This window comes from Furipterus horrens, unplaced genomic scaffold (genome assembly GCF_987537825.1).
Source record: "Furipterus horrens unplaced genomic scaffold, mFurHor1.1.pri manual_scaffold_1, whole genome shotgun sequence".
Taxonomy (NCBI): Eukaryota; Metazoa; Chordata; class Mammalia; order Chiroptera; family Furipteridae; genus Furipterus; species Furipterus horrens.
This window is the reverse complement of record NW_028327171.1, coordinates 175,313,700-175,338,388: the sequence shown is the minus strand read 5'-3', so window position 1 is coordinate 175,338,388 and position 24,689 is coordinate 175,313,700. Positions and strand designations below refer to the sequence as shown.

The 24,689-nt window shown below is 39.8% G+C and overlaps 1 long non-coding RNA gene across 1 annotated transcript in view; it reads left to right on the top strand.

Annotated features, from left to right (window-relative positions):
- The first annotated feature begins 22,274 nt into the window (after window positions 1-22,274).
- LOC150022327 (uncharacterized) overlaps window positions 22,275-24,689 on the top strand; it is a 29,119-nt gene continuing 26,704 nt past the window's right edge. Inside the window, exon 1 of the long non-coding RNA XR_016509347.1 lies at window positions 22,275-22,538. This is a non-coding gene — a long non-coding RNA (uncharacterized LOC150022327). The remainder of the gene's footprint in view (window positions 22,539-24,689) is intronic.

Sequence of the window (24,689 nt, the reverse complement as noted above, 5' to 3'; positions counted from 1 at the left end):
CCAGCATACATACCCAGCCCAAATCAAGATTCCAAAATCCAGGTGGATATATCCAATTGACTCTTTAACATCTCTACTTAGATATGGCACAGACAACTGATACTCAACATGTCTAATTTTGAACACATTTTTTCACCCAAATCTCCTCTGTGTCAGTGTTTCTTATTCAAAAGTACATCACATACTCCCTGTTGCTCCTACCAAAAATCAGGGAACAAGTTTGAACCAAAATACAAACAATAGCAAACCATTTCTTCAACATTTATTTAGTGTGTGTATTAGATTCCTAGGGCTACCATAACATAAAACCACAAACTTGGAGCCTTAAAATAACAGAAACGTATTCTTCATAGTTCAGGAGGCTAGATGTCTGTAGTCAAGTTGCCAGCAGGGCCATGTTTCCTTTGAAGGCTCTGTGGAGGAAACCTTCTCTGTCTCTTTCAGCCTCTAGTGGCCCCAGGCATTCCTTGACTTGCGGCTGTAGAATGAATCTTTGTCTCTGCCTTCACACGGTCCTCCCTTTGTTACTGCTCTTCTTATAAAGAGATCAGTCATTGGATTTAGGGCCCACTGTAAATCCAGGATGATTTCACTTCAAGATTCTTAACTAATTGCATCTGCAAAAACCCTGTTTCCCAATAAAGTCACATTCTGAAGTATTGGGTGGACATGAATCTTGAGGACACAAATACAACTTACCACAGGGGGAGTGGAGAGAAACAAATTTAATAACTAGAAAAATAAATAGAAACATTCACTCATTAATACACTTTTACTGATCAAAGCAAGAAAATGTTCTGAGGGGAAATGACAAAAATATTTTCACTTTTCTGCAGTTTTTGTTCTTCCCAGTTGCTTTTGTTTTTCTTTCTTTGTTCCAAACTTAATAATGTATGGTTTGATATATAAAAAGATTTTACAATTTTGATAATTAAAAAACAAACAAACAAACAAACAAACAATGTATCCCCAGTAAATAGTTCTCGACCAAGTTGGTTTCAAGATTGTAACTGGTTGTAAGAACTAATTTTCAGGTGACTGACGGGGAAACATGTTCAGAGGGAGACTTACAGTAGCGGAGAAAATATTTTTGTTTTTTAGTTTCCATTCCTGGGCACTGTGTGCTCCAGCACTGGATGCAGTAGGCTGTATTCAGAGTTCACCAAGTTACCCAGGGGGGTGTGATGCCTTTGAAAGGTCAGCATTTTGACAGCTGTCATGCTCATCCTCTCTTGAACTTTGTATGTTTGAGGTCATCTTTGACATCTCCTGATCCCTCACATCCAATCAAGTCCACTGATTCTACCTTCTTCTTCTTTTTTAAATGTTATTTATTTATTCTTAGAGGGAGGGGAAAACAGAAAGGGAAAGAAACATCGATGTGATGAAGAAACATCGATTAGTTGCTTCTCATAGGCACCTCAACCAAGGACCAAACCTGCAACCTAGGCATGTGCCCTGACTGGGAATAAAACCAGTCACCTTCTCTTTGCAGGACAATGCCCAACCCACTGAACCACATCAATCAGGGCTAATTCTGCCTTCTAAATATCTCTCCAGTCCAATCCATTCACTTCTCTACACTTTCACTGCTATAACCCTAATCCAAGCCTTCACCTTCACCTGCTTGAACAAGTTCCATAGCTTCTGAATTGACCTCCCCACATAAATCATTCACAAAGCAACAGCAGAGAATTTTCTAAGTGCAAGTGTGATCATTTTACTCTTCTGTTGCAACTATTATTTTAGAGGCCAAACATTTTAACAAGGCCCTCATGGAACCATGCCTTCTGGAGCCCTACAAAACTCCATAGCTTGATCTCTCACCATATTTGTTCCTTCACAATGTCAAATTCTTTCTAAACTACCTCAGGGCCTTTATACACACTATTCCCTTTGTTTAGTATATTACTTAAGAATTTAAAAGCACAAGTTTTAAAGTCAAGAAGAACTGCATTTGAGACCCTGTACTATTGTTTATGATCTAGGTGACTTTTTACCAGTTATTGAATTTTTCTAAGCCTCATTTTCTGCATCAACAAAATGTGAGTGAAAGTAACACTCCTGATTCTAAGAAGCACCAACAAACAATAGGAGTCACAAGAATGGGGAGACAGAGAAACAACCCCCCATCAAAAGGAAGGGTAGAATCCCCAGAAAGAGTGCTAAATGAAATAGAGGGGAACAAACTATCAGATATGGAATTGAAAGCATGGATTATGGAGAAGCTCAATGAGCTTAGCGGAAACTAAAAAAAACTCCAGAAAAACTACAGGGAACTCCAGAAAAACTACAAGGAACTTACTGAGAATTACACCAGCATGAAAAAGGACATAGAAGCTATCAATAAGAGCCAGGAGGAAATGAAGAATACAATCTCTGAATTGAAGAACACAGTAGAAGGAATTAAAAGCAGGCTAGAGGAAGCAGAAGATCGGATCAGCGAGCTGGAAGACAATGTAGACAAAAACTCCCAGACAGTGCAACAAAATGAAAAAAGACTGAACAAGACTGAAGAGGCTCTAGGCAGCTGCAGGACAACATGAAACGTAATAATATCTGTATCATAGGAATTCCAGAAGGAGAAGAAGAGCAAGGGATAGAAAACCTCTTTGAAAAACTAATGACAGAAAACTTCCCTAACATGAGGAGAGAAAGAGTCATGCAAGTCCAGGAAGCACAAAGGGTCCCAGTGAAGATGAACCCCAACAGGCCCACTTCAAGACACATCATAATTAAAATGGCAACATTCAAATACAAAGAGAGAATCCTAAAAGCAGCAAGAGAGAAACAACTAATAACATACAAGGGAGCTCCAATAAGGCTATCATCAGATTTCTCAGCAGAAGCCAGAAGAGAATGGCAAAAAATATTCCAAGCAATGAAAAACAATGACCTACAACCAAGAATACTCTACCCAGCAAGACTCTCATTCAAAATGGAAGGTGAAATAAGGAGTTTCCAAAACAAAAGAAGGCTAAAAGAATACATCTCCACCAACCCAGCATTGCAAGAGATGCTAAAGGGTCTGCTTTAAGAAGATGAAGAAACAGAGAGAGACAGAGAGGAACACGAGTACAAAGGGGGGAAATGACAATGAATAAGTACTGAAAGAAAGAAGGAACTTCTACCATTTGCAACAACATGGATGGAACTAGAAAGAATTATGCTTAGCGAAATAAGCCAGGCAACGGAAAAAAAAAAAAAAAAAAAAAAAAAACCTTATGCTATCACCTACTACAGGAAACTAATGAACAACACAAACAAATGAGCAAAATTGAACCAGAGGTATGTAAATAAGGAATAAACTAACAGTAACAAAGGGGAAGATGGGAGAGAGAGAAAGGGGTAAGAAGGGGAAGGGTCTAGTCAAAGAACATGTATAAATGACCCATGGACATGGACAACTGAGTGGGGACTGAATGTGGGAGAAGGGGGGGCAGGGTGCAGAGAAGCAAGAGGGGGAAAAAAGTGGGACAACTGTAATGGAAAAACAAACAAAAAATTTTTAGTGGGGGAAAAAATGAAAATATAAAGAATGGAAATGCAAGTTCAGTGACTATTAGAAGGACAAGGATTTTCCTTCACACTGTATATTTTTCTCCCTATCTGATCCCTCCAGAGTTTGGCATTCTAAAGAAGTAAGTAATGACATAAGTTTCTTTGCATAAAAATAATAAGACCTGTTGTTAATAGAGGGTTGTTTTTTTTTTACCAAGTCTTTGACTGGAATGTCATGCCTAACGGAGACATGCTTGGGCTCTGGTTGTTACCAAAAAGTCCCAAGGAACTGGAATTGACTTTCAAAGGTAATAAAAGCCCACGAGATAAAAGGCCTGGTACCTTGGTTGGATGTGCGGTTCACAGCAGTCTTTCCAAGGAAGGAATGAAGGTTGTTTTCATGAAAGATGGCTAGAAAGGACCTTAAGGCACATTGGAAAACCAGAAGGACTTGGAAAAGACAGGTGTTTACAGGCAAGGCTGAATGCCAGGTATATGGTTCTGCTTCTGTGCCCTGAAGGGCAGACTGAAGGTCACCCTAAATGTTCCTTGTGTAAGTTCCAGCAAAGCAGAACTAAAGATCATAAGTGATCATTTGCTGCTCTTGTTGTGTTTATGCAAATTAACAGGATAAATTTAAAATGGACTTAATTCAGTTTCTTTAATGACAAGGAGGGTAATCTTAGGGAGAAAAATCATGATTCAAGGAAAATCACAATGCTCAGTAGTAGACTATAAAGTAGTGCAGCTAACTGTCTTTAAAGTTTATTTTCATTTAAAATTTGTTTTCATTTGAAAGTTAAACTATGTCTGTGGCATTATCAAAGATGTTTAATTTACAGGCAAGAGGAATGTCAAATGTCTTGCAACTGGATGTCTTTCCAATAAGACAGTCCTACAGATTTAGACACTTGTATGTGGGTTATGTTACATAAATTAACATGTGTTTTCTGTTTTCAAAGGGCATAAGCCTATGATCTCATTACCTGAGTGATTGTCTGTATGTATAGGCCGCACTTAATCCTGTCTGCATTGCTGCCTCCTGAGACTCACTGGTTTGGCTGAACTAAGTGGCTGAGTTGGTGAAGTATGGGGTGGTCTGTGGGCTTCACTTTGAAACTGGTTTCTCTTTTCTATCCTAATGGCTTGGACAGAAAGAGCCCAGAGGTCTGAGAGGGGGGAAACCTAAAATATTTCCCTCAGCCCAAACTAAATATAATGGGCAAAAGGGTTTTGGACAGGTGAGATGTACCTGGCACACCTTCCTCCAAAGAAGCCCTTCTTTTCCCTAATGTGGGACATTAAAAAATTAATACCTCTCTTTTGTCATCTAGTGGTTATGGATTGAATGATGTCCTTTAACCCTGTTGCCAAATCTGTTGCCTCCAGAATACAACAAGGATGCCAGCCTGTTAAATCTAGCATGCCATTGTCTGGGGACAGCCAACCGACCTGGAGTCTGCACGATCCTTCCCCATGTGGGAAGGCCACCCTCCCCTCCACACCCCCACTCTTATTAGGGATTTCTGGATGCAAGGGTAGGTAGGACAATGACCATGTCCAGCTTGAAGCAGCTATCGAGACCTTCGCCCATTGTCCTTTATAAGATTATAAAGGGTCTTAAGTCTGAGAGGGAGGGATTGTTCTTTTTTATTGTTTAATTAATTAATTAATTACTTAATTTTTAAAAGAAGAAGAATATATGAAAGGGTGAGGCAGGAGAGCTTGTATGTATGACCCATGGACATGGACTTGGGGAGGGATTGTTGGGGCAGGGCAGGTGCTGGGTGGAGGGGAGCAAAGGGGAAAAAATTGTAACAACTATAACAATATAATCAATAAAATATACTCAAAAAAAAAGAAAGAAAGAAAGAAAGTAACATTCCCAAGTTTGGGGTAAAGATAAAATAAGAAAATGGATTTAAAGTTTTTTCTAGTTTACATAGCACTATAGAAATCCTAGTTATAACCATAATAATTATTCTAATACCACTATCAAACTGAAGGCTGTGAATGTCACTTTAAAGTACAACTTAAGGACAAGTTAAATTAACAAGTCTGTCTCAATATGTAAGTGCTTGTGGAAAACCTTATTTTATTTCTTTTAAGCTGATTGTGTTCTACCTATATGCCTATCATAATCATTTGTCAAACGTGTTTGTCAGCCTCTAATTGAGTTAGGGTCCAAATAAAAGTTCTTTTGCATATATGGAAAAAGGGTGATTCCCTAGACAGTTTTGTGAGCAACAGGGTGATCAGTTCATCTAGGTTCACCCAGAACTTTACTGATTTTAGTAGTTCAAATTCCATATTCTGAAGACCCACTCAGTTAATTAAGGCCAGAAAATCAACATTCATAAAGTCTGGCCCAAAACAGGGCAGAGGCAAGTCCACTGATTCAATGCCACCACAAAATCTGAAAGAGAGGCCTGCTATTTAGGTCCTTAGGGGAAAGGCAACTCCCCTGCCATTGTCATATTCATTCATGAGTTTTCACATCCAATTTGGCCAGAGCTCAGGGCATTTATGGGTTTGGTGCTCAGCCTTCTTAGTTCTCACCCACAGCCATCTATCTGCTAGATAGTTACTACCAGCTCACAGACCCAGAAGCACTAACTTTTCAATTCTGTCCCTCTTCCCACTGTCTTTCCTCTCCTGAGTGGCATCTCCACTTTGAAAAAAATGAGGTTTCTTTTCTTACATCTGCCCTTTCTAGGGAAGCCACCTCAGTGATTGGCTGGTAATTTTCTGTCTCCCTCTTGTTATGACTTACTGTTAATGCATCACCTAAATAAAAGAAAGAAAGCCTTCAGTTTAATGTCTGGCTATGGGCCCCTCTTGCTAGCACTCACATTATATCTTAAGCAAATTATTGACAGAAAAACAGGAAGTATGGCTACAAGAAAAACAACAAGATCAATCCCACGTATTTATAACAGAGGGACCATTCTGTTGTTATAATATTTTTATAGTGAAGACATAGGATTCTTCTGTTTCTTCTGGTCATAAGCACCCAGGGCTAGAGTTCAATTACTGATTGCCTTTCAACTGAACTATCCTAGGGGCAGAGGTTGAGTAGTGTCTTAGTGGGCTTGTGGAGTCATTGACTTAAACAGAGCTATGCTATTCTTACATTTTGTCAGAAGTCAGCAGCAATTAACTTGATGTTATCTGTGGCTGCTGGTTGCTTGTTTGCCTTAGTCCACAGCTTGAACCATCCTTTTGTTTATTTTGGTTCTTTTTAAAAGGCCTTCTTTGTGGTCCTAGGCACTGCAAGTAGATGGAGTGGAACCAGGAGTTGATGTGTAAAGTTTTTCATCTTTGGAGAGTTTTGTTTCAAACTAACTCTGGGTCACATGTGCACTGAGCTCACTTTTTGTTTGGATAAAATGCTTCAGCCTGGAAAGAAAGAACAGGAAGTGGTACATTCCAGCCCCCAGGCAGCAGCTTCAGCTTGTTAAGCCTTTCTTGACAATAAGGTCACAGGCATTTAGTAAGGGCAGCTCTGGGAAGTAATTTACAAATTATGCTAAGAGCAACAACAACAAAAGGTTTATTATTAAACTACAAATGATAGGAGCACGCTAGCAGAAACAAGGTTGTAAAATGAGTTTACCTCCAATCCCCGTGTCATATGACTACGTCAGTTAAAGAGTGAGGAACTTTAGATGGGAGAGAAACCAAGACCAGAACTGCAATCATCCTCCCTGCAAATCGGCTCCTTGGGCATGACCATGGAGGAGGAGAAATAGCAACTCTGCCTAGGTTGTGAAGGTTGGCATCCAGAAGACAGAAGCGAAGAGTGTCAACCATAAAGCAACCATGGAAAGCAAGAGCAGCTATCAAAGAGCTATTGCTTCCTGAATGAGGAAGCAAAGAAGCTGAAAAGCATGGCTGCAGCTATTACACATGTATTCTGACAAATACATGCATTCAGGCCAGAAAGAAAAAAAAAAGACTGATCACCTTCTAGTCTTTCCTAAGTCTGGGATGAACAAATTCTTGGCATTAAGAAACTGTTTCCTGTTTCTTTCATTCCATCTCTGAGGGTGTCCCAGCGTACAATCTGTGTCATTCTTCCAGTTGCAAGGAGACGTATAAGGGTCTGGCTGAACCATGGATCTCCATTCTTATAAACCTGACCCCTTTCCTAAATTGAAAAGGGGCAGTCTTGGCATTGGAGAGGAGACACAAATGCCATCTAGTGTCATGACGATGAGTTTCTGGTTAACTTGGCATGGCCCAGTTGTTCAATTATGCCAGATTATAGCCAAAGAGAAAAGATGGTGTACATTCTTACTGTAAGCACACTTCATCATCCTTAACTTCCACAAAGAATCTGCACATACCTGAATCATACACTCTAACTAGGCCAAGAAATCATTCGCAGGATAAAAATAGAAACTGTCAAGTTTATTACAAAGCACAGCTGCTTGGAAAATTAATGAATACTTATTGATGTCCTTAAAAAAAAAGAAACAAGAAGGGATGGTCTGTCCAATGAAACCACTTGTAAACTAAAAATTACCCAGATGGCCCCTTAGTTGTTATGCTCAAAAGATGGTAACCTGTTCTTAAAGGCACACAGTCTCCATCTAGCTCCCAGCACGTTGTTTTGTTATTAGTAATGCCGTTTGTGTTTGAGCTAGGAGGAAATCCAATGTCAAATGAAAGGGGTTTCTCCTTTCATGAATTAGCCTTTCTTTTGCCATGCCATCAAAAAAGTGAGGACACTGCTAATTTCCCAAATCTTTTCCAGGCTGGCAACAAATGATTCAAGTAAATCACTGGATGCCTTTATCTCTGAGTGACTCATGCTGATGAGAGCCAACTTTATGGGTTTGAGACCAAGCTAAGTTCTCACTGCCTCCTTTGTCTTTTATATAACACAGCTAGGTTTAAGTGAATTCAAAAATGGCTTTTGAACTATACAACTTGTTATTGGTTATAGCCCATGATTTTTTTCTGCCTACTTGGCTGGATCCAAGTATTATGCTGATGTTTTCTTTGCAATCTTAAATATAATCTTACCATAATTCTGAAAATTTTAACTCTATGGTATGTCCCCAAAATAAAGAACATCTGTTCCATTTTTACAAAGGAAAAGTCATTAGCTTGTTTCTTATCTTCTCCAGCTGAATTTTAAAGATTATCATATGCAAGTAAATGCAGTTAGTAATTAACATTTTAGAAGATAATCTTATGTAACTAAAATGAACTTGAGAAAATGACAAAGAAGGGATTTAACCAGATGATTTTGTTAAAATAAACCCTAAACATTTTCTCAAACAAGGTAAAATCATCTCTACCTTTATTAGAAAAGAAAAACAATCCGTCGTCGTCGGCAGCCGTCCGTCTCGAGAGACGATGGTGTAGCCTCTTAAGAGTCTATCTGCACCGCCGAGAATGGCTGTGCAGTCCGACTCGGGAGTGACACAGTATCTGTCTCCTCCCATGTTGAATCGACATCTTGCGATGACGCTGGAGTGTCCTCTCCAGTGAAGCTGAAGCTACAGAGCCTGGGCAGGGTGATATGGAGGGTCTGCTGTTGCCCATGCAGCAGACCCCCCCTCTCTTCGCAACTGAAGGGTCCAAGGGAAAGACGGAGTCAATACAGCTTGGCTTCAGGTGCGCCGCAGGAGTTGCCGGTGTTGACTACAACGTCAAACCGCCTTAGGGACTCCGGCTCCGGATTTTCTGTCGGGGTTTACTCCCTTAGCCTTTCCCCTGAAGAGGTATGCCGCAAGGCAGCGGAGGTTTTTTGGAATCAGAGTTTTCCTTCTCTGATGTGCCCTGACTGGAAGATCGAACCGGCGACACCTAGCTCGCAGGCCGACGCTCAATCCACCGAGCCAAACCAGCCAGGGTTATTGGAAGAATAGAGGGATCCCTTTTGCACAATTTATTGAGCTTCTATTCCTTTCCACACTTTTTAAATGCCCTTTTGTTTATGTACCTTTTGAATTTGAAACATGTAAATGTGTAATGTATTTAATGTAAATTAAATTTAAAAAATAAGAACCCAAAAAGGCACTGAAACTATATATGGCACCATGTTAGTGCTACTTAGATACAACAGAATGCTCTATTTTTATCTATATTTCTTGTATATTTGGAATGAATTCATAAAGCATGTTTAAAAATACATATTCCCAGAGGCTGATTCCAGAGATTGAGTCAATCAGTAGCTCAAAGGTGGGGATCAGGAATCTAATCACTAACAAGCCACAGGTGAGAGATCTATGGACCACACTTGAGACACTGTGCTGGGATCGGCTACTTGACCCCAGGCCTGCTCCACAACCTTTGAGCCCCTGGTGCAAGAAATTTGTCAGAGCAACATCAAATCCCTTGGACTCTACACCCTATCCACTTTCCTGGCAAACTCTGCTACCATCTGCCCTAGTGCCTCAGTCCCATGACAAGTTGGACCATCCCTGGCTATGCATTGTCAGAATCATTTTGAAGCCAAAGCCCACCCTCAAGGGGTGGGGCTGGGGAAGGAAAGAGGAGCCAACAGCACCCCAGGCTCGCCTGGGTCTGGAGGTAGAGAATCCTGGGCCCAGACAGCCCCGCCTACTGCTGAGCTCATGAGGCAGACAATGGAGCTTGCTCGGAATCCAGCCATGATGCAGGAGATGATGCGGAATCAGGACTGGGCCCTCAACAACCTGGAGAGCATCCCCGGAGGTTATAATGCCCTCCGCCGCATGTACACAGACATCCAGGAGCCCATGTTCAGTGCTGCTCGGGAACAGGTGGGGCCAGGGGCAGCAGCAGTAGGCGGGAAAAGAAAAACAATAATTTTATATTAAGCCTACATGTCTCCTTTTATTAGGAAGATTCAAAGATTTGGAATCTTCAATTTGGAGTTCCTAATTAGCTATATCTTTCTCCTAATTTAAGACGTGCTTCCTTTGAGGGAGTTTCTGAAGAGGAAATGATCCTGCTGACTTTGAAATTACACAGAATTTTTAAATGGTCTTAAAGATCAGTGTTATCTTAAGTAGTTTTCCTAATGTGTTTGATAATATCATCTTTTAAGAGTAAGCAAGCAATGTAAAGTTAGTACTCCTTCAATCCTTTCATTTATTAGATCAAAATCAATTTCATCTGAAAAGCCATAAAGATAAGCACTGTCAACTTGTTAAGCTGTCACCACACACAGAAACTGACTAACCCAAACAGGTTCTGTGACCTGTGAAAGCAAGAGATAGTTCTCACCTCTTTTGTGTGTGTGAACAAAAATGCTTCCTGCTATCAATTATAGCTTAAAACAAATAATACATATTAACCTTTAATTATTACTGACACTTGTTAAGTTCTTGCATTTGAGACTCTGATAGTAACAAATGTACTCTTCACTCACCAAAATGGCCGTAAGAGTCAAATTTAACAAGCTATGGCCCAGCCAGTGTGGCTTGATTGATTGGAGCATCATCCTGTGCACCAAAATGTTGCAGGTTCAATTCCTGTTCAGGGCACATACATGCCTAGGTTGCAGGTTAGGTCCCCAGTTGGAGTACATGTGGGAGACAACCAATCAATGTTTCTCTCACATTGATATTTCTTTCTCTCTTCCTCTTTGTATTCCTTTCTCTTTGCAACCAATAAATATATTTTAAAAGATTAAACAAACTGTGTTTAAACAAAAAGAATGAGAAGTTTTAGAGTACTTAAACTGAGACAAAAACAGACTATGTTTCATCTAAGTTCATGTATTTACCAACTGCATGACCTCAAGCAAGTTACTATACCTTCTGAGCCTTTACTTTCACATATTAAAAATGGGATAATGGGTCTCACTTTAGAATGTTATTTTACAGGTTAAGAGAACACACAGAAAGCATTTATTACATTATTGGTATGCAGTAGCAGGCATTCAAGTTGATAGTAGAACTCTTTTTGTAGAACCCCAATATTATTGAGAACTTGCTTCAATATATTAGTTGATGTTCTCAAACTAAGTATCTTTCTAAAATAGAAATAAATTGCCTCTGGTAATACAATGATTCACATAGGAGGGCTAATGAAAAGTCATTGGGATTGGCATCACATCATTCAAAGATCTCCGAGAACCAGAAAATGGTACTTATGAGATCCAGGAGTGTTTTGTGTGCTACTGTTACGTCTTATGCTCCAGCTTCTTTGCATAAACTGGGTTTCAGTGACCTAAGTAAACCATGTAGCATTGGGGGCAGCATAATATTAAACAGATGCACTAACAAGAAAAAAAAATAACGTGAGATGACAACATTTAGTCACTGAGGTTCTGCAAAACAGGATGTTCTTTCCACACCACCTCTTCCTCTCATTCACTGGAGATGACGAGTTACAGTACTTTGGTGCTTGGCAATTGTCATCCCAGAAGGAACTTGGCATGTCCATGAACTAGAGGTTGTGTTGAATTTGCTTTCATTTTTTAAAAGGGGTTTTCAGGGTGGTAGCTGAAAATATATAACCTCCTATAAAAGTGTCACTTAAATTCCTTGAGGAGGAATAAGAAGAGTTAAAACTTATACAATTTATTATGATAAAATTTCTTTATAAGAGCTATAATTGTTAATGTACCTTAAATAGATAGCACTTGGGTAGAAATCATAAAGAACTAAAAGATATAGCAATGATAAATCAAGAGAAATTGGTACCTAGGAGTTTTAGGCAAAGCACAGTTCAATATCCAATCAACACATCCTTCATACAATCAACTAATATTTGCTAAGTGGTTATCAAGGTACCATGGAAGCTACATGGAACACATTAATATGGAACAGTCTGACATTAGGTTCTATAATGGTGGAGACAGACACATTAAAAATGAATAATTTTGTAAGGTAGTAAAGCACAGAAACATTTGTGGCCATAGAGTCAGGATCAGCAAGTAAGGGTGCATAATCTTGCTTTGGAGGTATCAGAGAAGGATTCCTGACAGATATAACACCATATTTAAGCCTTAAAGTATAAGTAGGAGTTAATCACTGGCAAGGAAGTGAGGAAAGGCCATTCCAAGAATGAGAGACCACATAAAGAAAGTCTTCGAGATAAGAAACAGCATGTGCAGGGAACAATCAACAAATCAGTACAGAGGCTTAGAGTATAGCAGAGAGTAATGAGAAAGAACAGTGGGATGCAGTTTGTGGAGGATCTTACAGGATGAGGATTGTATAGATGATGAAGAGTTGAAGAGAGGGAGTAAAATGGGTCAAATTTGCACTTTACTTAAGGCCTCGAGATAGTATTATAGACAGATTTGAGAGGGAAAGAGAAACAGAAACAGAGGGAGAAGGCACAATGAAAACTGTTGCATTAATCCAAGTAAGAGATGATAAAGACTAGAGCTAAGGTCATGATAGTAAGGATGGAAAAAAAGGATTCATTAAAGAAGATTTGTAGGTGAATCTATTCAGTCTAGATGAGTGATAAGGTAAGGGATATAAATGAACTTATGGATTTCTAATTTGGGTAACTGAAAGTTTGGTGAAGACACCAAAGGAAAGAGAACGCTCTAAGAAGAGCCAGTGAAAGAGGAAAGACAAACATTCATGGTCAATTCCATTTGAGAGGCCAATGAACTACATCTGTAACAGTGACAAACAGGAAACTGGATATGGAAATTTCAAACTTGGAGAGTTGGGACTGGATGTATATGTGGACATCACTAGCCAACAAGTATTGGGTCAATCAGAATGGGGCATTTTACTCAGGTGAAGCATATAGAGCGAGAACAGCATCCTACGGAGAACATAACCCAATGTTATGACAATAGTTATTGTGTGGGTGGAAGAAGTACTAGGAAGGGATGGTCAAAGTAAGACAAAATAGCCAGAGAGTTATAGTTTCATGGCTCTTATGGAAAAAGAGAGTTCCAATAAGAAGGATTCCCAGCATCAGATGCAGCAGAGGCTCAGCAAGATAAGGACTGACAGCATCCACCGGATTTAGCAATAGACATTGATGACTAAGGAGAGAGGAGGCATCAGAGGGTGAATGAGGAGGTCGGATGCAGAGCTGAGAAATCAATGGGAGAGAAGCAAGTGGAGAACCTTTCTTGGAGAAGGGAAAATCAGTGACAGTACCACTGGAAACCAGGGGTAAAAAGTGGGTATTTGCCTACTGGTTGTAAAAAAGTGGAATTCACTTGAGCATATTCATAGATTGAGAGGGACATAAAAAGATCCATTTTCTTTGATCAACAAGATCAAAGATATAGCAGATTAATAAAATGTGAAAGCACTTTAAAAATTTATTTAAAACCATAATTTCTTCCCCAACAAATCTTTCATCTATATGCCTAGCGACCTTCAATTTGGACTGATTGTGCTTTTCCTGACTTTTTCAGCCAACATTTCTGCTGGCACCACTAATAAGCCATGAATGCAAGCAACATAATGAAGAAGGAAATAGAAGCGGGGTGGGGGGAGACAAGGCCCTGAAAATTCAGACTGGAAATCACCTTCTGAAGGGGTCCAGGTTGGCTGGTCACACACTGAGTAATGCCAAGTTGGCCGTGCTCCTCTGAAATGTATCCAAGCTACAACTGCAAATGCTAAACACTGTGGAGTCCTAAAACGGTCATATGCTATAAAGTATGGGCTTGGTCCACTTACAGGGTTGTTATTTTTCCAGAGGGAGGCCATGGTATCTGAAAGTGGTGGCATGAAAACAATTACTTAATTATCTTATTTCCCAGCAAAAGCTGACATCGAACAATTATTGTTTGGCTGCATACCTTTTGGTGTCATCCCTTGTCTGTGAACACCCAAGGTGGCGAAATCAAGGGCGTTCTGACAACACTACTGGGTGTGTTGTAGTGACTTTGGCCAGCCTGGGAGCCTTGCCCAGTTTCAGGTGGAAGACTCCTCTTGATTATTACTGTAATGGTAATACCAGGACAAAATCAGCACAGAAAGTAAAATTTATTTTTCCTGCTTATTTGTCTATTTCACATGATTCACGTAATTATTTTAAAATAAACCCTAAGGACCTCTTGCATTTGGGGCACAGCCATGAAGTAGAAAAACCTTATTGGGTATATCTTTTATAAACCACCTTAAATTCTTTTGGGGAAAAGGCAGAACATTTATAAACTTAAAAAAAAAAAAATAACCCAATAATGTTCAGGGGTGACTACAGAAGTAAACCCATGACAAATTCAGTGACAAATCAAAATACAATTAGCAAACTGAAGAGAATACATAACATCAGGCTACAGATATTGTCTCCTATGTGATTTCTAAAAGTAAGTGGCAAGGCTTAGATCTCTTCTTTATAATTCTAGAGATCAAGGATCCCAGCCAGAGCGATCAAGATGCACATAGACAGAGTGAAGACCCACACTAAGTGCATAGCATGAGCATCAACACACCAGCAAGGGACTTGTCTGTAATTTCCTCTCATGTCTAAACTTCTATCCAGTTATATTAGGGAATTTCGCCAGGCATCCCAGTCTCCTTCCCAATACTTCCCCACAGAAGCCATATCAACCACTCTTAGGTACCCTAACATAGCCTGAAATTAGCCATGATTTGTAGGTAATCATGATTTATGTATAAAACAGCAAGTTCTCTTTCCTCAAAATGCTCACGGTGACTGAGAAAAGCCCCCAGGTGAACCAGCGGAGGAACATTTGAGTTGCTCCCTAGAGTTGTGTAACGTGGCTAAATTGGGATGGAAGCTCCATTTCTCTTGTGGTTCTGAGCCTCTAGTTTCGTAGCTGACGATGGCAGCTGAGGTGCAGAGTAGCTCAATGAAATGTCAGGCACTCGTAAAAGGCTTCAAAAGTTACTCTCTGGGAATTGAATGTTTTCTCTTTCCAACTTCTGGGAGGGCGCTGCTGCTTCTTACACTTAGTGTTAGAGCTACTTTGTTACCACAGAAATTAAAACACTGAGTTTCACATCAAGACACATTCGTGTTTGTTCGCAGGCCTGGAAAAACTAATAGAATTAGAAACCAAGGGACAATTTTTATTTTATTTTATTTTATTTTATTTTTATTGTTTTTGGACAGAGGAAAAGGGAGAGGGAGAAAGAGAAAGAGGGAAACATCAATCGGTTGCCTCTCATATGCGCCCTACCAGGGATGGAAACTGCGGAACCCCTGATTGGGAATCCAACCAGTGACCTTTCACTTTACAAAACATCAACCAACTAACTAAGCCACACCAGTCAGGGCCACTATTTTTTAAAGGTTTCTTTGGGAAAGCAAGAGAAGAGTAGAACATTTTCTTGATGGCCCTTTTTCTGAGGTAGATGAAAAAATAAATCTTGACTGACTTCCTGGGGGGAAAAAAGGAAACATTATATTTTTAAAAATCTAAGTTGGAATTCTTAACTGTTATGAAAGGCCTGTATTGTGTTCCAGAACCTACAGTAGAATTAATAGGCCATGTGGTGCGCATCTGCATGCGCATGCGCAGCTAGCTACAGGATGTGATAGACTTGCTGAATCATTCCAACCATTTATCTGCTCCCACTTTAATGAACACCCTGTCCCTTCTCTTCTTCAAGCTACTAGCTCATCCTTATTCCCCCATGATTTCAGTGACACTTCTTCTCTCACCCCCTGGTCCTCCAGCCTAAGTCCTGATTATCATTTCCCTGATCTTAAAAAAAAGACCAAACTAATACAGGAGAGAATATATGATTGACTCTAGGGTTTTGCTTTTTAAGCATGCAGAACAAATTAAATAACATGTAATAAAAAAAAAATCTGGTCTTTGTTCACACTATTGTTTCTAAATATGTGAAATGTCACCATGGTGCCAAACCATACAATGACTAACCAAGTAGAAGCCAATAAACATGACAGATCCTATGGGATGAGGCAACACTGAGAGCCTCAAGGCCTTGTTAGGCATGTGCCTAAAGGCCTCTTGCCATCAACTACTATGCCTGTTATTCAAGATCAGCACAGACATCCACAACATTGAATTGTTTTTAAAAAAGAACTTCTACTTGAGAAATACTACTATATTCTTCTACAATTAAGAATAATAGGAGTTGCAAGAATAAAAACCAAGAGCTTAGAGGCTCCCCTCAACACTCCAAATATTTGTTATTTTTACAAAGCAGTTTTTAATACAAGAAAGCCTATTGATGCCTTGAAGAAATAGGACGCCTGCAACAATCTTGTAATTGTCCATTTAAACTAAGAGACTTTAAGTTTGAGCACAAAAACTTCACTGTATTTAGAGGGGTAAGAAAACCTAGAAGTTTCAAATAGGAAGATATTTTATATTGCTGTCTAGAAACTATTGATAGAGCAGAAGTTTTAAAGTGTGGATAATAACATTGTTTTTTCCTCTGCATAGAACTTAAGACAGTTATTTAACTCTATTAGTCCTTAATTACTGCATCCCCTAAGTAGAGATATGTATATGTTCTCCTGCTGCTAAAGAACTTGAAGACCAATTAGATAACCAGTTGAAAAGGTGTCATGATCTTTTACAAACATGAAGCCTATAGCCCATTTCTAAGAGGCTTTACCTCTTGCTTTGCTTGGGTGGGCCTGGTGTTGTTGAAAACATCAGAAGCAAGGAATTAGTGAAATAACAAAGGCAACATAAAAACATTTCCATTCCTGCCCTTCCCATTAAGTTGTGACTCATTCTTCAAGTGTGGTATTACAGTAGCTTCCTCTGGAAGTTTCATGTCACAGGCAGATTACTCCCTTAGGGAGCAGATCTAGTCTTGGACAACATGAGTGTATAAGTAATGATAGCATTCTTTATGTCACCCCAAAGGATGCTGCAAGACCTGATAGCATTATTAGCTATGATTAAAAGAGTAAAATTAATTTAAAACATTATTTGCTGGTAAACCCAACCTTTTATAATAGGGGAAAGGGATATAAAGGATAAGGGGTTGCGTTTGAGAAGAAAGCTAACAAAATTATCACTCTGTGAAATCCTTTGGAAGGGAAAGCATTTTCTTATTTCATAACATTCGAATACATAGATCTGGCTAGATCCAAATCTTAACACCACCACCCCCCATCCTTCTTATTAACTCTATGGCCTTAACTCTTTCTCTTGCCTCCATTTCTTCATCTCTAAAGTGGAATAAAAATATAATAGCACCAAACCAAAGAATTGCAAGAAATGAGAGAATTAAGCACTTGGCACATTAATCATTCAGTTTACATTTATGGGGCTGTGTTTAATGAGCACACAGTAAATGCTTGATAGCTATTACAGATAAAAAGGACCCATCTGTTGTTTAGAAGTACCACTATGTTTTATAATGTCTAAAACAAAGTTATTTTATTCTCACTTTAGATGTGAAGTATTAGAGCACTGAGACCAATGAAAAGGAAATACAGGGAGACAAAAGGCAAAAATAGATTAAAAATGACAAGAAATAAGTCCTTATGAAAGGTACAGATTAATACTTGGCCTCAAGGAATCTCAAGAGAGGGAGAGACTTTAATAGCCATGTAAATTAACTTCTCCCTCCCTAACCCTGATGCTCAACTGTAGGTTATGTTTACCTAGAGATCAAGAAAATCACTAGTCCTTAAACCCCAAATAGCTGTTTTCCCAAATTCATACTGGTGAGAGGACACAGATTTGGAAAAATAACATTATTCTCACCTATGTTGGTCTTTTACTGGTCACTATCAACAAAGCACGTGAAATACACACAGCATACGAAATCAGCTTCACTATGGCCTTTAGTGCTAGTGGTTAAATTAAGGGCAACCTCTACTTTCTATGCATTTCGCTTCTAGTTTATACTTTCCACCTGGCAATGTCAGTATAACTCAGAAACACTTCCTGTTAATTACTGTTCATTCATGTCCAGTGTCTGCTAGGCAAATATCCCACCCAGACATCAAGTGGTAGAATATTTTGATGAACCACTTGTTGTCATGTCTGAACGCCTAATCTGATTTCTTATCCAGCGTCAGAACACTGTCTCTAGGGGGCGTGCCGTGTTGTTACACGTGAGACACACAGAGAAGGCTTGTCTGTGGTCTGCGGGAGGACCCGCGCCTCTCTGTCCCACACAAGCTCACCGCTTCCTCCCACCCCCCACTCACGTCCGACCTGGCTTTGTTCTGGGGTTTCAGGGGCAGCCCTATGTCCTCAGCCTTTTTTTTTTCTGCACGTCCTGAGCACACTGAAACTACAAAGCCGGGCAGTTAGTCCTGGGAAACAAGAGGTTACTAGTGAAAGAACTTCCCTGTCAATGACTCTAATCTTTAATAGCTTTTAAGGGGCTTGGCCCTCACATTGGTCTTTGTCCGACTGGCTTGAGGGGATAATGCCGCTATTCTTTTCATTACAATGTCAGGGCCATGCCTGCTGCCATCTCCTTTTTAATCAGCCACACTTGGTACACACTGAACTTTCTCCTGTGCCCTCAAAGTCCCAAATTGCCAAACTGATGTCTGCAAAATAGAACAGGGCATGCAATTTAGCCACGAAAGGCATAGAAATAGCTGACTGTATGTCTATTTCTATGCATATTTTCAGGGTTCTCTCACCCTAGGGATTCCTAAGGAAGAGCTACACATTATCTGTTTAAGCTCTTCATTACTTTAATAAAGGAATGACATACCCCAATGCCCTTATATCAGCTGTCACCATCCAGTTTAGGGAGCTCTGTATCCAAAGCCAGATTTCTGATACAAAGGAAATGGTTTTGATTAATTAAGACTTTGATTCACATACAATAATAAAGAATAGGTGAGAAATTTGAAAGAATCTTCCTTTATTATTTTTTTGTTGATACTATTACAGATGTACCCCTTGTCCCCTCCTTGCCCACTTCCACCCAGTTCCCCACTCCCAGCTCACCAGGCATTCACCACACTGTTCGTTGTCCATGTCTGTGGGTTATGCATCTCTGTTATTTGGCTACTCTCTTCACTTACTTTGAATGCCATTCTTTAAAAGTTCCTTTAGAGTATCTTTCCTCTCCCAACCTTGGTTAAATGCTTGTCTGCCTGAAAAGGCCTGTAAGTCACTTTATGATCTTCTGAAAGCCCATACTGAAACCCTAAACTCTATGGGGCCCCAACATTGTCCTTCACTGTCCAACCCACACAGAGTCTTTCAGAGCACTGCCAAATTGAAAACAGGGTAAGGGGATACAGTTGCCCCACCTACATTAAGCAAACAGGATCTTGCTGTAGCTCTTTTTTTCTTTTCTTGATCATTTGCATAATTGCCGTACTATTCTGATTCACTTTGCCAGTGAAGACTTGACTGCTAGCCCCGTAAATTGCTTTCCTATAAATCTTGAAGTCAAGAAGTAAAGCATGTTGCTCCAATTAGCCTAAAAGCCAACCTAATTCACAGTTGGACAAAAAGGACTTTCCAAAGACAAATAAAATCAGTGCCTATCACTAGTATCCAATCCGCACAGAGAAGTTTGGTTGACTGCCTTCTAGTTCAGATAGAAACTTCACATTCTCATTCAAGGCAATTGGCTGTGTTATTCTCTTGGGGTAGTTGCAAAACAGACTGGGGTGGGGGAAGGTGGTGAAAGATGAGGGGAACAAGGCTTCATTACTATTACCCCATCAGCCCCTGCCCACCAACTTGAGGTCAGGAGAGTACAGAGAGGCAAAACTCACCTCCACCAGTGAAAAAAGGGAGGTGTATTTACTGGCTGAGAAACACGCATTCTGCTGTATGTTGGTGATTGCTCGATTTGTTTACATGGTAACTCATGTATGCTGCCACTCTCTGTTCTTTAGAGGAGACAGACCATCCAGCAGAGCAAATCTTTGTTTCTTATGAGCTCATCTGCTTCTGCTGTCTGCCTGCCACACCTGTAATTATAATTATGGCCCACTGCTTGGGATGTGTAATCCTTTCTAGTGAAACCATTTGGGAGTTCACAGAGTTACTTAGCGAAAAGAGAATGCCTGCATTGATAGAATCAGTGTCATTAATCCCTTTCATTGGTTATGGCTGCACTTAGCCTTCTATTAAGATTCAGGTGATTAATAGATTTTAGTAATAGGGAGGTATTTTTGCACTTTCAAGAGAACTATAATGTTAAACTAACTGGGACACTCTGAATAAGCAAATGAAGGCAAGCTTTTCTGAAGAGAACAGCTGATACCAAAAGATAAAAGGATTGGTGAAGTCTCACCTCAAGTATTACGTTGATGAAGAAAAGAGAATCCCTGTATCATTTCTAAAATAAATCCTTAATAGACGGTATTGGTAAATCATCACATGTTGACTGTTTATTTTGATTACATATTTCTTATAATATGGGTATATGTTTCAACACTAACAGACTCAGTGTGTTGCTAAAATACTCTGCATTGTGAATAGTCCACTGTCAAGCTGGAGTAGCCTGTTGGTTTTACAAATACACTGTCCTTCAAATGAAAAAATCAAAATTAACACAGAACTTTTTAAAAAGATTTTATTTACTTACTTTTAGAGAGAGGAAAGGAGGGAGAAAGAGAGGGAGGAAAACATCAATGTGTGGTTTCCTCTTGCATAACCCCAACTGTGACCTGGCTGCAACCCAGGCATGTGCCCTGACTGGGAATCGAACTGGTCACCCTTTGGTTCGCAGGCTGGTACTCAATCCGCTGAGCCACACCAGCCAGGGCAACACAGGACTTTTTTGTTTCGATTAGATTGAGACTTTGGAACTTGCAAGCCTTGTTCTAAAGTAAGAGTTCCTTTTTTTCTGAAGAGGCATTGTTTCTCTTTGATATAATGTTCTTTCCTAGATACTTGATAAGGAAAGGAATTTGTGATTACTAGCTATATATGCAGTTTGCAGTTATAACCTCTTTTTTTTTTTCCAGCCTCAAAACAGGAGAAGTGGGATTTTAAAAATCTATGTAAAGCAGATAAGGCTTTCTTTTTTCCCTCTACAAGGTTTCATTTCTAAAATCTGAGCCCAAATATTACAGGCTTCAATTGGTCTATTGTATTTCAGTCAGACAAAGAACTCAGTCAGCTGCAGCGGCGTTCCGGCTTTTTCATCCTGTTGCAAATCACTGGATGTACCATGAACTTTTTCTCTGGTATATCAAACAAAATTCAACTTGGGAAAATAGAAGACACAAAACCTAGGACAAGGATAATGAATTTATCGGTAGTCCCATATTTATCTTATGAATTTAGATAGAAGTAGTATGCTTGAAAAAATACACTGTCTACTCATAAAAGTTGCTTTTTAGAAAGAAAGAGTCCTGGAATTTTATAATTAGCAGTCAGCATTGCCTCAAACAGTAGTTCTCAAAATGCTGTTCCTGGGTGAGCAGCATCAGCATTACTTGGGAACTTGTTAGAAATGCACATTTTCAGGTTACATTCAAGACCTACCCATTAAGAAACTTGGAGGCCAGGGTCCTGTTATTTTAACAAGCCCTTCAAGTAATTTGCTTGGCTGCTCAAGTTTGAGAACCCCCGGTTTAGATGAGTGCAAAAGCCTCCCATCTAACCTGCTGGCCTCCAGGTTGCTTCCCACAAATTAATCTCCATGCTGTCTCCAGAATGTCCCTGAAAAATACTGATCTAATTAGGCCACCCTCTTCCTTAAACCTCTGGCCCAGCTCTCCATGGCTATTGGGTCAGGATAGTCACGGTATTCAAAGTTCCCCACCCACTGGTCCCTGATGAGCACTGCAGCTCCCTTTGTCCCCACTTCCCTGATCATTCCACAGCCCCCACCACCACCCACCAGCCAGCCCACATGCAGGCAAAGGTGCACACACTCACAACCTGCACACCCACACAGCTCCAGACCTTCTGAGCTCCTTAGAGTTCTACAGGTATGCTACTGTCTCCATCTCATCCTTAGGTTCTGTTCATTGTTCCTTCCTCCTGAAGCGCCCTTTCCTTTTCCTTCCCTCCCACTTTTTTTCCCACCTCTCTTTATCCAGATAACATGTTCTCATCCTTCTGGAGCTCATGTTGGTCCTCACTCATCTCCAGGAAGCTCCACCTGAACACTGCCATGCATGCCTAGGCTGGGTTCCTTTCCTAGGTGCTGCCACAGAATGTTCTGATACTTCCATCGTTGCACTCAAGCCCCAGAACTACAGAACTGCAGGTACTTTCTTATCTTTTTCCCTGACTAAAGTATAAGCTTCTAGATGGGAATCAATATCTCTTACAGTCTTGATATCCCAACATCTAATGTAGGGCTCGGTTCATAATAAACATTTAATACATCTGCATTGAATGAAGAAATGAATGAGTGAACGAGTCCCTCGCTACGACAGATGGAATAGAATTGGGTCCAGAGAGAAAAAGTGTTCTGACAAATCTACTTTGAAGGGATCAACACCTTGATTCCCTGTTGCTCAATACAGTGTTCTTACTATTAAATCATACTGTTTTTTAGACCCAAGGGAAAATTCAACACCACTGCTCTATATATCAGCTGTTCTATTCTAGAGAGAGAAGTGGAATTAAGTGGCCTTTCAGGTTCATTTCATAACAATCTTAATGACTTGATTATGATTTTATGATGAGATAACCTAAGAAAAGGGATGACTCCATATCAGGACAGAGTAACATATAATTTAGTGTCACCTCCCAAGTCCCCCAACACCCAGGCCATCTGTTGTCTGCACGGCATATGGTTCCTCAGATCTTAGCTGGATGCCAGTGGTTTGAAACATCTAATGAGGTGGTTAAACCAGGAAGCTCACCTCACATAGTAGATGAGTGTGTGGGCTGTGAGCTCAAACTGGTGGCTCAAACCTTGTTCCCACCCTATGCTAACTACTGCGATGTGAAAGCTTCAGTTCCTTCATCAGCAAAATATGGGAGGAGGCGTTTCTTAGCTCACGGCACTGGTGTGCAGACTAAAGAAAGGTATCAATAGAAAGCAATTATCACTTTGGCATCTAGAGGGTGCTTGATAAATGTAAGCAAAATTAAAACTATTAAGAAACTGAGAAATTTAGCAACCAGTGTCAGCAGAGACCAGACATACAATAAAAGTTAAAATGCAAATTAATACCTACTTTAAGCTAAGATTCCACTAATGGACATTGTTTCTCACATATATTGAAATTTTTAATCTAGCAGCAGAGATACTTGATAAAGTTCAGATCCAAAAAGTTTAACATTAACATTGTGCCATTTTATTTTTTTCCAGCTTTATTGGGGTATAGTTGACAAAATTGTAAAATGTTTAAAGTGTACAGCATGGTAATTTAATGTACATAGACACTCTGAAGAGCATCCTTAATTAACACGTCCATCGCTCCACATATTTATCTTTTTGTGCGTGTTTTTGAGAACATTTTAAGTTGTACTCTCATAGGAAATTTCAATTGTACAATGCAGTGTTATCATCGCTAGTCACCATGTTTTATATTCTGTCCTCAGACCTTCTTCAGCTTATCTCTGAAAGTGTGTACCTTTTTGTCAACCTCTCCCTGTGCCCCTAAACCCCTGGCTCCCAGTTCCTGGCAACCACTTTTCTATTCTCTGCTTCTATGAGTTGGACTTCTTTTTGGATTCCACATATTAGTGATCCCATGCAATATTTGTCTTCCTCTGTCTGGTTTATTTCACTTAGAATGATGTCCTCATAGGGCAATTTAATGTAAGTTATTTGTTAAAGGAAAACACTTGGACATTTAAAATTTTCTCTCTCTTTTCTTCCTTTGCAAAGAATGAACATGCTATTACCATCATGAATTTAAAACATCCACAGAGTTTTTTTCCGTATATAAGTGCTATGCACAAATTCAAATGTGAGAGACTGTGGCAGACTTTTCCAATTAAGATTTGAACTCTTTCTTCTTATTGAATTGTGGTCATTTCATGCTCTTACTTTGCACCCTTTAGAATGATCCAAGCATTAAGTCTCTCTTGAATTCAGTGGGAGTACTATGCCCAGCTGGGCTTCATAAAGCAGAGCAAGAAAAAAGACAGTCCCACAATGAAGACTGGAGTTTTCAATCATCCTTAGATGATGAAATTAAGGACGTTATAAAAAGGAGGGATTTGATGAAGTAGACCCCTAAGTATGGGTCTTAATTGGCCCTTTTATATCATACAAAGGCCCTAGTTAGAGACACTGGTTTTTTAACTCTCCAGTGACAAATAGAAGATAGTGCATACTCTGATTGAGAAGGGTCAAAACCCACTGTTCCCAGTAACATGTTAATATTAGTGTCAGGAGAGACATGATCACTGTGTAATTTAAAAGACCCCAAACCCCTTTCTAATACTGAAAAGATGG